At 37.7% G+C, this 8,187-nt stretch overlaps 1 pseudogene; it reads left to right on the top strand.

Moving 5' to 3' along the window:
• Nucleotides 1–4,697: 4,697 nt before the first annotated feature.
• LOC138433763 (large ribosomal subunit protein uL4 pseudogene) lies at nucleotides 4,698–7,299 on the top strand (annotated as a pseudogene).
• Nucleotides 7,300–8,187: the final 888 nt, after the last annotated feature.

Below are 8,187 nucleotides of genomic sequence, written 5' to 3'. Positions count from 1 at the left end.
GCAGTTAATAAAGAGGAACTAAAGAGCCTGTTGATGAAAGTGAAAGAGGAGAGTGAAAAAACTGGCTTAAAACTCAACATTAGAAAAATGAAGATCATGGCATCTGGTCCCATCACTTCATGGCAAATAGATGGGGAAACAACGGAAACAGAGACAGACTTTATATTCTTGGGCTCCAAATCACTGCAGATGGTGACTGTAGCCATGAAATTAAAAGACCCTTGCTCTTTGGAAGAAAAGCTATAACCAACCTAGACAGCAAATTAAAAAGCAGGGACATTACTTTGCTGACAAAGGTCTGTCTAGTCAAAGCTATGGTTTTTCCAGTAGTCAGGTACTGATGAGAGTTGGACCATAAAGAAGGCTGAGCACCGAAGAATTGATGCTTTTAAATTGTGGTGTTGGAGAAGACTCTTGAGAGTCCCTTAGACTGCAAGGAGATCAAGCCAGTCTGTCCTAGAGGAGATCAGACCTGAATACTCATTGGAAGGACTGACTGAATTTGAAGTTCCAATACTCTGGCCACCTGATGCAAAGAACTGACTCACTAGAAAAGACCCTGATGCTGGGAAAAATTGAAGACAGGAGGAGAAGGGGATGACAGAGAATGAGATGGTTGGATGGCATCACCAACTAGATGGACATGAGTTTGAGTAAGCTCCAGGATTTGGTGATAGACAGGGTAGCCTGGTGTGCTGCAGTCCATGGGGTCACAGGAGTCACACATGACTGAGTGACTGAACTGAATTGATAATATCTTAGAAAACTGACATTTATCCAATGTTATTTGAATTTTCACAAATGTTATGAAAAATTAGTCTTAATTTTTTTAAGGAGCTTGCCTTCTATGTTTTATAGAGAACCCCACATATTGCTATCAGAAAAGTGGTCGGGTTGGACTTTCATGGAATATGGGTGAATTGTACATCAGTACAAGCCCAGAAACTTGGAAAATATAGCCCAGATGAAAGATAGTGTTTCTTTTCAACTGTAAAGTCGACTCACAGAAACAGAAACTAGGAGAAAAGTAACATTGTCCTTTGCATCCAGTTGTTCCACTGTCACTAAAAATAACAGGAGTGATGCTGCAGTTTTCTTTTCTCCATAATGAAAGGCCTAAATGCATCTGGTAATTGCATATGACTGAAGGTAATTCAACTGAAAATAAACTGTGGCTTTGCTTTTTGAAAATGCAGGCATCTTGACTTTCTCATATGTGTCTTATGTTTTATTAGAGCTTGTCACTACGATTAGAGGAAGTTTCCTAACATTTAAGATTCCTGTCCATGGAACTCCATGGAATTACAGTGTTACCATAAGTGTCGAAAAGCCAGGAACAATTTGATATCTGTTGAGCTTTTTCACTTCTTATTACTCAAAAGCAATTCGTCATAATTACCATCACTATTATCTTATGATCATCACAACCATTTCACTAATATATATGTTAGAGTATCTACAAAGCAATTTCATTTTTAATATTTCACTTGATTCTCTCAAAAAACAAGAGGTGGATAACAGGTATTCCTTAATTGCTTATGAAAAATAAAAGTTCAGAGAAATTAACTGACACCAGAGCTTGAACTTAAGTATCTAAACACAATATTTTTCACTACTTAAGTACCTACCCAAAGACTTAACTAATTAAAAAAAAATACACTCAGTATACACACCTCTAAGACATATTAGGAACGTAGCCTTGAGGAATAGAATTTTATTATTAATAAAATAAATTAAATAAGGGAAATGTCAAGGGTAAGAAGGTAGAATAAAGCTAGATCAGGAATTTTCTCTCTCAGAATAAAGGGATTTTTAAATTTGGATTTTATATTTTTTAAAGGGATTAAAAATAATAACCACAAAACAAAAGCTGTTTAAAATAGCCAAATAAATCATCAGAAACAGCAGCTGGTAATAAGAATAATAAAATTAAATTACAAATCAAAAAGTGGTTGCCAAGGGCAGATACAGAAGTTTCGGTACAGCAGGCTGAATAGTCTGGCTCCTCAGTTGCTCCCAAACACTAGAAGTAGTACTGAATAAAAAGTTAGGGAAGATACAATTCTAAAAATTCACACTATAAATAACCTTCTGATTGGAAAGAAGCAGGATAATGGGGAACTATGGAGCAGGCAGTTCTATCCAAGTTCTTTTTTGAATTAAGTTGTTGGGTTTTTTTATTGTTGAGTTTTGGGAGTTCTTTATATATTCTGGATATTAATCTTTTAACAGATCTATAATTTGCAAATATTTTCATTCTGTTGATAGTGTCCACTCTGTTCTTCATAATTTTTTCATAGAAATTGTATTCTATAATACATAATGCCACAGACTCTGAAAATTAAGCTTACTGAGTTGGAATATTAGCTCAACTACTTATTGACCATCTGATCTTGGACAAGCAATTCAAACATTCAAATTTAGCTTCTTCTTATATCAAAATGGAATAATAATAGTGTCTGGCATAAGGCTAGGTATTATATGAATGTAACACTTATATAATGAAATAATCCAATATAAAATACCTAGCCTAGTTTCCAGAATATGTTTAATAAATGAGAGCCTAAACTAAAACAAAATTGACCATTCATTCTTCATTCTGTTGAACTTCTGGAGTAGAGAAAATGGGAGTATAGAAGTAATACGGAATATTACTATATCTAATGGGGAGAGTGAAAGTGTTAGTCACTTGGTTGTATCCAACTCTTTAAGACTCCATTGGTTGTAGCCTGCCAGGGTCCTCTGTCCACGGAATTCTCCAGGCAAGAATACTGGAGTGGGTTGCCATTCCCTTCTCCAGGGGATCTTCCTGACCCAGGGATTAAACTCAAGTCTCCTGATTACAGGCAGATTCTCTAGCATCTGAGCTACAAGGGGAAATACCTAATGGGGGAAAGGCCTTAAATATACTCAATATAAGCCTGCCATATAAAACCTGGGAAATATAAGGAGGATCAGAAGGGAAAGGTTATAGGATTACAGGGCAAAATAATGGGAGAGCCAGTTAGAGGACTAGGGTATATTAATTCATGTTGGAAAGAGGGACTATAACATGTTTAATATACTTTTATACCATGAGTTATGTTTGATATATTTTTATATCATGAGTAACCAGCCCAAATGTCTATAACTATTGAACAGTAACTGTTGAATAAATGGTTGTAGAAAGAAAAATTTAAAGGAGAGTTTAGAATATTAACATAATACAAATTAGATGCAAAAACCAGAGACAGTGAGGTCAGCCCTGAAATAACTGAAGCCCTATCATTGGCCTGATATCTTAACTTTTGTTTGTACTATCCTGGACAGAGAAGGAAAGAATCAGATCTACCTGGATTTTCTTTATTTGAGAAAGTTATTTCATCCTAGAGGCCATAACTGTCTCTAGTTCTCAAGCCAGTTATTCAGGAACAATGGATCACAGCAAAACCCGTTTTGAGAAGAATCAACCAAATTCATAGATGACAAAAAAGTACTGAAGAAAATAAGGCTGTCAAGCTTCTGTTCTCCCAAACATGTCTTCAGAAGGCCTCATGTTTTACCAATCACCCAGTTTAGATCCAAAAGATAATGAAAGCTGGACTCAAGTATAAACTTAAGAATATTTCAATCATGAGAAACCAAATAGATACTTGACCCTACACATCTAGTAATTGATTTTGCAACAGAGCAATGCAGTAAAAAGATATATTCCAAATTGGGAAAGGAGTATGTCAAGGCTGTATATTGCCACCCTGCTTATTTGACTTATATGCAGAGTACTCACAGGAAATGCCAGTCTGGATGAAGCACAACCTGGAATCAAGATTCCCAGGAGAAATATCAGTAACCTCAGACATGCAGATGACATCACTCTTTTGGCAGAAAATAAAGAGGAACTGAAGAGCCTCTGATGAAAGTGAAAGAGGATGGTGAAAAAGCTGGCTTAAAACTCAACATTCAAAAAACAAAGATCATGGCAACTGGTCCCATCACTTCATGGCAAATAGATGGAGAAACAATGACAGATATTCTTTTATTGGGCTCCAAAATCACTGCAGTTGATGACTGCCACTGTAAAATTAAAAGACCCTTGCTCCTTGGAAGAAAAGCTATGACAAATCTAGACAACATATTAAAAAGCAGAGACATTACTTTGCCAACAAAGATCCATATAGTCAAAGCTATGGTTTTTCCAATAGTCAAAGCCATGGTTTTTCCAGTAGTCATGTATGAATGAGAGAATTGGGCCATAAAGAAGGTTGAGCACTGAAGAATTGATGCTTCTGAACTGCGGTGTTGGAGAAGACTCTTGAGAGTCCCTTAAACTGCAAAGAGATCAAACCAGTCAATCTTAAAGGATACCAGTCCTGAATATTTATTGGAAGGACTGATGCTGAAGCTGAAGCTCCAATACTTTGGCCACCTGATATGAAAAACTAACTCATTTGAAAAGACCCTGATGCTCGGAAAGATTGAGGGCAGGTAGATAAGGGGATGACAGAGGATGAGATGGTTGGATGAGATGGTCGAGTCAAGCATCACTGACTCGATGGACATGAGTTTGAGCAAACTCCAGGAGTTGGTGATGGACAGGGTATCCTGGTGTAAGAGTTGGGCACAGCTGAGTGACTGAACCAAACTGAAGTGAAATAAAGTAGTACCCTTAGAATGGGTGAATAAAGATCTCCAAACATATGGTTCTTAAATAAGCAATAATGACACTAGTAAAAGTGATCAAAAGTAAGTTTTTCAGCACTCTGGAAATTAACAATATGATGAGTGTTATTTCAAGAAAATGACAGAATTATAGGAAGAACAGCAAGCTTTATGGTGCTTTTACTTTCCCTGTTTCAACCCTAGCTCCTCAGCTCCATAATAGTCTTGAAAACCAACAGCATTGCAACATGAGTGGCTGTGAAAAGTAGTACCGAGGAGCCAATGGTAGTCAGAGAACTCCTAAAAAGACATATCCAGGAAATTATTATTTGGCTTACTCTGACAACTCCTGAAAGGCTGCACTCTCAGAGTTTGTTTTTTATTTTACCTAATTCAGAGCTTACTCTGTATTAACAGACCTAGCTCAAGGATGTTTGTCAAAAAAATAATCAGTGGTAATTGCTTAGCAGTTCAGCTGTCTGTGTTGGTAGCACCCGTTGTGACTAACAATAGACTGACAAATTATAGAAAAAAATGCTGATGGATATCTCCAACGAGTACTTTGAAAAGCCCTGATATATTCCTGGGAGTTCAGAAGCTTACAAGCTCAGAAAAGACCACAGAAGGTCTAATCTATCACCTCTAATTGACTTTGAAGTTTTGTATAAGCAAATCAGGAAACCTAAAACAGAGTTATAAATTTCCTGCCAGATACTTAAAAGGAATGTCCTATCACATACAGAGCCCCTAGGTGAAGGCTGGGATACTTGTCAATTTCATGTATTAAGGAAATCTGTTTAATAATTAGCTGACTATTGATCTAACCAAAAAGAAAAATCAGTAACCATACATGAAAAAGCATATTAAGTTTACAGAATTAGACCAGGAAAGTCACTAAACAAATAAACAGCAGCAGCAATAAAACAGAAAACAGAGCAAAAAGAAAGGAAGAAGAGGAAATCTTTTCCAGAGTTGCCACATTATAGAACTTAAAATATTCAGTTTCAAAAAAAAAAGTGTAAAACATGCAAAGAAATGGGAAAATTTGGCCCATGTATAAAGGGAAAAATGCAGTCAATGGAAATTATCTCTGGAAAAGTCCAGACATTGGACATAAAGATTTTTAAGTCAGGTACTTTAAATATATTCAAAGAATCAAAGAAAATCATGTCTAATGCATTAAAGGATAAGGTGTGAGAATCATATGTAACCAAGCAGACTATTATTAAAGAGATAGAAATTATTTTTAAAAAAGAATCCAATAGAAATATTGGAATTGGCTTTTCCTGTGGGAGCCACCAGGTTGAGAGGAGCCTGGCCTTCTTCTCTCCCTTCCATGTGCTCGTCCACTGATATCAGTGTACTCTGAAAGGGGAAGTCATCTGGCAAAAATGTCACTTTGCCTGCTGTGTTCAAGGCTCTCATTTGACTAGATACTGTTAACTTTGTTCACATCAACTTGCACAAAAACAACAAACAGCCCTATGCTGTCAGTGAATTAGCAGATCGTCAAACCAGTGCTGAGTCTTGGGGTACTGGCAGAGCTGTGGCTCTAATTCCCAGAGTTCGAGGTAGCGGGACTCACCATTCTGGCCAGGGTGGTTTTGGAAATATGTGTCGTGGGGGCCACATGTTTGCACCAACCAAGACCTGGCGACGTTGGCACCGCAGAGTGAATACAACGCAGAAGCGATACGCCATCTGCTCTGCACTGGCTGCCTCAGCCTTACCAGCACTGGTCGTGTCTAAAGGTCATCGTATAGAGGAAGTTCCTGAACTTCCTTTGGTGGTTGAAGATAAAGTTGAAGGCTACAGTAAGACCAAGGAGGCTGTTTTGCTTCTGAAGAAACGTAAGGCCTGGAATGATACCAAAAATGTCTACACCTCTCAGCGAATGAGAGCTAGCAAAGGGAAAATGAGAAACTATCTCCATATCCAGCACAGGGAACCCTGCGTCATCTATAATGAGGACAATGGCATCATCAAGGCCTTCAGAAACATCCCTGGAACTACCATGCTTAACGTAAGCAAGCTGAACATTTTGAAACTTGCTCCTAGTGGTCATGTGGGACGTTTCTGCATTTGGACTGAAAGTGCTTTCTGAAAGTTAGATGAGCTGTATGGCACTTGGTGTAAAGCAGCCTCCCTCAAGAGTAACTGCAACCTCCCCATGTACAAGATGCTCAATACAGACCTCAGCAGAATCTTGAAAAGCCCAGAAACCCAAAGAGCACTCCAAGCACCATGTAAGACGATTCATCGCAGAGTCCTGAAGAAGAATCCACTGAAAAACCCGAGAATCATGTTGAAGCTTAACCCATACGCAAAGACCATGTGTGGGAACACCACTCTTCGACAAGCCAAGAACCACAAAATCCGCATGGATAAGGCAGCAGCAGCACTAGAAGCCAAATCAGATGAGAAGGGGATTCCGGGCAAGAAGCCTGTGGTGGGAAACAAAGAAAAGAAGGCTGTTGGCGATAAGAAGCTGAAGAAGCCTGTGGTGGGAAAAAAGGCTGCAGGGACCAAGAAACCAGCAGCTGAAAAGAAGCCCACAGAAAAGAAACCCACCTCAGAGGAAAAGAAGGCTGCTGCATAAACTGAAATTTGTTTATTCCATAAACGCCAAATCATTTTGGACAGCTAATTTTGAATGAAGACCTGAACAAAGAGGCAATGTGAAACACACACATAAAAAGGAAAGAAATATTGAAATTGAAAATTTATTAATTAAAATTAAAAATTAATTAGAGAAATACAAAGCGAAAATACAATGAGGCACCACCTCACACTATCATCAAAAATTCTACAAATAGCAAATGCTGGAGAGGATGTGGAGAAAAGGGAACCCTCCCACACTACTGGGGGGAATGTAAATTGGTGAAGCCACTATGGAGAGCAGTATGAAGGTTCCTTTAAAAAACCAAATATAGAGTCGTCATATGACTCTGCAATCCTACTCTGGGGTATATATCCAGAGAAAACTCTATTTGAAAGGAACATGTACTCCAGTGTTCCTAGCAGCACTATTTACAAGAGTCAAGACATGCAAGCAACCTAATGGTCCATTGACAGATGAATGGATAAGGAAGACAGAGTATACATACACAGTGGAATACAACTCAGCCATAAAAAGGAAATTAAATAAAGCCATTTGCAGCAACATGGATGGACTTAGAGATTATCATACAACGTGAAGTAAGTCAGAAAGAGAAAGACAAATACCATAAGGTTTCACTTACAAGTGGAAACTAAAATATGACACAAATGAGCTCATTTATGAAATAAAAACAGACTCACAGACATAGAGGAAAAAAAAACAAACTTATGGTCATCAAAGGGTGGAGGAGAGATAAATCAGGTGTTTGGGGTTAGCAGATACAAACTACCATATATAAAAAGGATCATCAAGTTCCTACTGTATAGCATAAGGGACTATATTTGGTATCTTATAATAAACCATAATTGGAAAGAATATGTGTATATGTATAAATGAATTACTTTGCTTTTCATAAGAAATGAACATGTTGTAAATCAAACCAATACAAT

The sequence above is a fragment of the Ovis canadensis genome, chromosome 1 (assembly GCF_042477335.2).
Source record: "Ovis canadensis isolate MfBH-ARS-UI-01 breed Bighorn chromosome 1, ARS-UI_OviCan_v2, whole genome shotgun sequence".
NCBI classification, from domain to species: domain Eukaryota; kingdom Metazoa; phylum Chordata; class Mammalia; order Artiodactyla; family Bovidae; genus Ovis; species Ovis canadensis.
This window is presented reverse-complemented; position numbering and strand designations above follow the sequence as displayed.